This window comes from Adiantum capillus-veneris, chromosome 14 (assembly GCF_014529385.1).
Source record: "Adiantum capillus-veneris isolate H3 chromosome 14, ASM1452938v2, whole genome shotgun sequence".
In the NCBI taxonomy this organism is placed as follows: Eukaryota; Viridiplantae; Streptophyta; class Polypodiopsida; order Polypodiales; family Pteridaceae; genus Adiantum; species Adiantum capillus-veneris.
Window position 1 is genome coordinate 31074159 of NC_140944.1, and position 5121 is coordinate 31079279.

At 43.7% G+C, this 5121-nt stretch overlaps 2 pseudogenes; both read left to right on the forward strand.

Annotated features, from left to right (window-relative positions):
* The first annotated feature begins 730 nt into the window (after nt 1–730).
* LOC147442169 (heat shock cognate 70 kDa protein 2-like) lies at nt 731–1607 on the forward strand (annotated as a pseudogene).
* Nucleotides 1608–1953: 346 nt separating this feature from the next.
* Nucleotides 1954–3839, forward strand: LOC147442170 (uncharacterized; annotated as a pseudogene).
* The last annotated feature ends 1282 nt before the right edge of the window (nt 3840–5121 follow it).

Genomic DNA, 5121 nt, shown 5'->3' on the forward strand with positions numbered 1-5121 from the left:
GATATGCCCTCTCTGCAAGCATCCCTCGTTGCAAATCTACGGTGTAGTATACCTCAACATAGTCTCAAGTCATTTAGTTAGATGCCTCTGAGGATGAAGTTAGGTTCTGGTGGCAAATCGGCATTAATTAGAGTATACAAAATTGAGATTTCCAAAGTAAAACATTATTGCCTTTGTCATTTGAATTTTTAATGATGTAAAAAGAAGATTTTACTAAAATATCCTATACGCGCAAGAAGAAAGGGGGATGATAATTTTCAATTAAAAGTACCACGTGCAATGCCTTTCCGCCTCATTTGAAATTATTTGATGCGCTTTTCACGTACATTCGCTTTCCTGATTTTGCTTTTCGCTTTACTCCTTGTGGATATATATTGTGGTGTGTGACCGGATGGCCCGAGTGTGAACTTACTTGTAACTACCTCTCAGGTTAATATAAGGAGCTGCTCTCGGATGCAAGAGGCAAGCCTAGTTTGATCTTCATCCCGTGTACACCACATTGGTGGAGGAGACGGGCAGTTGAGAGGCCTTTCTTGGTTTTCACTTTCTGGCTTGCGAACGCACAGTGCCATGGCGAGCCTCATTTTTGACCCAGGATAGGGATTGAACCCCGCTAAAAATCTCTCTCTCTCTCTCTCTCTCTCTCTCTCTCTCTCTCTCTCTCTCTCTCTTGCTCGTATGGCGAACGTTGAAGTGACAGAGAAATAGTGTTATAGGCAGCATCTTAAAAATGGAGCAGGAGGGGGCACTCGTCAGGCTTCCCATAGATGCCCTGCTAGCAATCCTAAGGAAGCTCAGCCCACAAGACCCTCTGCGATGTGCCATCTATTTTCGCCTTCTCATCTCTCACTTCTACGCTGAGTCCCTTTGGATGCTCCTCTGCAATCGATGGTGTCACGTAATCAACCTTTCTGCTTGGCATTCCTCGGCCCATTCTACACTCTCCCTCTTCCGCATCCTCTCCTCCTTGGATCACATCGTTGGGGCCTGGACTGCTCAGGAGCAACAGCCATGGAACAAAGACAATACTAGAAATCCCAGGGCTCTCCGAAGGCTGAGAACTTCTTGTGAACGGGCCAAGAGGACCTTGTCATCCACTGCTTAGATAACCATTGAAATTGACTCCTTGTATGAAGGAATTGATTTCTATTCAACCATTACTAGAGCCAGGTTTGAGGAGTTGAACATGGATTTGTTCAGAAAGTGTATGGAGCCCGTTGAGAAGTGCTTAAGGGATGCCAAAATGGACTAGAGCTCTACCCATGATGTTGTCCTTGTGGGAAGCTCAACCAGAATTCCCAAAAGTTCAACCACTTCTTCAGGACTTCTTTAATGGCAAGGAGCTTTGCAAGAGCATTAATCCTGATGAAGCAGTGGCATATGGTGCTGCCGTCCAAGCTGCTATACTTAGTGGTGAGGGTAATGAGAAGGTGCAAGATCTATTGCTGCTTGATGTCACTCCGTTGTCCCTTGGTCTGGAGACTGCTAGAGGCGTGATGACAGTATTGATTCCTCGCAACACAACAAACCCCCAATTCATTATCTCATTTTTTTTTCTCTTAGTTTTGATCATGTTCAGTTTGGGGTTTTCGCAAATGTTTCTTTAAACATTTGTCGGATCTAGCTCTTAGCATTACTTGTGTTCAATAAAGAATGGAATCACACGCACCAAACTCCTTTTGGAAAAGATGTAAGTCGTAAAACCCATACTTGTTATTATGATGCAGCCCTCAGTCCTTCCTCATCTTGTCCATTGTATCGGGATAGCGACTTAATGTTTGCATAAGCGAGATGTTCGAGTACCATGCCTTGATGATGATCAACATGATGACGAATCTAGCCCCAAGCTCAGTCCCTTAGCCCCGAAGCCATTGTATGATCACTCCCCCGGGATGAGGCGTTGGAGTTGATCCCTTTGTGTCGAGTCCTTTCTCAACCCAAAACTCTAAAAACATGTCCATCTTTTTCTCCCTAAGGGGGGAGGTGTGGTGTGTGACCGGACGGCCCGAGTGTGAACCTACTTGTAACTACCTCTCAGGTGAATATAAGGAGCTGCTCTCAGATGCAAGAGGCAAGCCTAGTTTGGTCTTCATCCCGTGTACACCACAATACCACAATATCACACAGAATGATGCGCCTAGTGTAGCTATATTCTACCAACGAGAGATCATGAAGATATTGCAGCTCTTTCCCGATTCCAGGCTGCCGATGTCCCCAGCTCGCCAGCTGCAGCAGTCTCCACCTCCATTGCCGCGGGCAGATCGACATGAAGATGATGACGCATCAAAGGATGGTCAACCACCTCAATCGCCCACAGCTCACTGGCTCTCGCTCAAGCCAGAAATTGAGTTTCTTGCTCTCATGCAATCACCTAAAACTGCGGCTGATCTTGTAGAGGTCAGGTATATTGGTCGACCAGTGCATAACGATGACATTAATGGCGCTGCCCCCGCCGAGACGACCGCTAGAGATGATCCAGCCTCCTCTTGGGAAGGAAAGGCAGCAGTGATCATGCGAGGGCTAGTAGGATGCTTACCAGCTCCGCCGCTTCCTGAAGGTCTAATGGATCCTACTAATTCGCATCCTGCTGCAGCGTCCGCCGACAAGCTGGTCGACGTTGCACAGCCAGCTGCATTGCGCCGTGATGATGTTCAGAGACATATAAGCTCTTCCTCATGTGATCTAAAAGGAAAGGCAGGGATCATGCAGATCACAGATCAAAGGAATATTGATGCCGACGGTGATATAATTACAGAGCCTTGTTCCTCTCTTCTTCAATATGAGAAGAAAAGAAAAATCACCTCTTCTTATAGAGATAACCAGGAACATGTAAGCGATGATACTCACCTGCAATTAATTATGAAGCAGACTCATCCAGATCATCACACCCAGCGGCATAAATGGAAAAATACAAAGCGTCAACGACAGGAAGATATTATCGGCGCAGCGCATCAGGATTATAATCCACAATATATTGCTCATGGAGGCTTGAAGTCGACAGAGATTGAACCTGCTGCATCCCATTTAATTAAGCCTCACAATAAGATTACTATAAGGCTAGTTAACCACAGTAGTATAAGTACTCCCAACAACAGGCTGATGACTTGTGCAGCAAAAGACCATACAATTAATGCATTCAAGCATCTGTGGGAGGCACAGATGCAAGCACATCTCAAAGATGTTCCAAAGGGATGCGTCATCCTCTTTAGCAAGGTGCTCACGCGCAGCGACACAGACAAGTCGCAACATAGGCTCATGCTTCGGAAATATACCATCAAGGGGTTCTATTTGAGCTGTGGGGAATACCAACTCCCAAAAACCAATACATTGACATTCACATGATCGATCAAAATGACCCAAACATGGCGTCCATCAAGTTCAAGTTTAGCTTTTGGGAGTCCAGTGGGGGCTATATCTTCAATGGGACATCATGGGCAATCTACTCCAAAAGGAGGAGCTTGAAAGAGGGAGACACAATCATTGTCACTCGGGTCGTGGAAGGTAGCTCAGACTCCGACACCGTTTTTATCAGGCATCGTCCCGCAAGTAGGGCTTTAATCCAGAGTGGTTCTGTAGAAGAACCCACGGAAGTCAAAAGAGGTCATTTGGATGCAGATACTGCCATCGCGGTCAACAACCTCGATACTAGCTCTCGAGGTAAGTCTACATCAATGGGACTGAAATGTGGAGAAGCTAATTCTGCAGAAGGTGTTATATTACAAGGAACCATAGATAGCTCATGTGATGCTATCAACAGCAATGCACCAAAGGATACAAGTGACATGTTGCAAGATGACCTAGTAGAACAAAGCCAGGATACAGCTTCTCCTCCACCATAGCTAATTCCGATGCGAGATCTCAAACTTCGCTTAGAAACGTGATTTGTTCAGTATATGTAAATTACGTATATTCAAAATCTCAAATTTTCCAAGATATTGGTATATATTCCAAGCTGCTCTAGTGTGCCATGATTGTTTCAAAGGGAACGGTTGGATTAAATCACACTCATGAAGTTAACTACCATTGAATATGCTCCAATGGATGAGTGAGGAGTATGCCACCTCCCCAACATACTTATGGTTTTCCCTTTTGTTTGGGCATCAGCATACAAGCACTCCAAGCACTCGATGCATTGATCATGATTTCCTTAACCGATAATGTTTTCATTGTTACAAAAATATGCTAACTTCTATTCTTTCATTGTTGCAATATTTTGACAAGTGATAACTCTCTATAAGCTTTGGGATCAATTTTTGATACGAAGAACAAGTACATATCTACCTGGTTGTTATAACCCTTAGGGAACATGCTTTTCCGAGTTTTCTTTGTCATGGTTGAAGGGTTATTATATGCTTTTTTTCCAGTGTTTGTCATGAACATTAATTTCTAACCTTCTAAAAGTATTTTTCATCTTAACTTGGTCAATTAAGTTTGAAGAAAATAAAAGAGAGCAAGTGAAGTTGATTTAAGTGCTTATAGACTACCTCACTCATAAGCTTGGGACCAAAGGAGAGGTCTATAAAAGAGAGAGGTAACACTACAAGAGGACTTTGTAACTAGGGACATTTGAAAAATTTATAGGCATCGTTTAAGCGCGACGCCTAATAATTTTTCTCAAAAATTAATATAATCGCTGCTAGGTGTGTTGTTTAGAGCATCACTAAAAATTGGAAGGCGCCGTATAAGGGACAGTGTCGCTTAAGCGACGCTAACTTTAAAAAAATCCCCAAATTTACTCGCGGGAGTCATTTTCACTCCTGTGGCAACCGAGGTTACACAGAGCCCCCCAACGCCATTGCCTCAGGATGACCTCGACCCCCAGTCTGAAGAGCTCTAGCAAAAACAACCTGAGGCTTCTCTCATCCTTATATCTCATGACTCTAGCCAATGGTCCCAAATCCTCTCTGAATAGATAGTGAAAGCGACGAACAATGATATAGGTGATGCTCAAGGGTCATTATGTATAAATGTCTATATCACGTGCGTTCAAGAACTATTTCTAAAAATCCCTATCTGTGAATTTGTAAAAATTAAAGTACACCCTTTTCCTATTCAATCTGTAATTTTGTTTTCTGATTCCATTTTATGGTACCGTTCTATATACTGAGAATGTGAGATAAA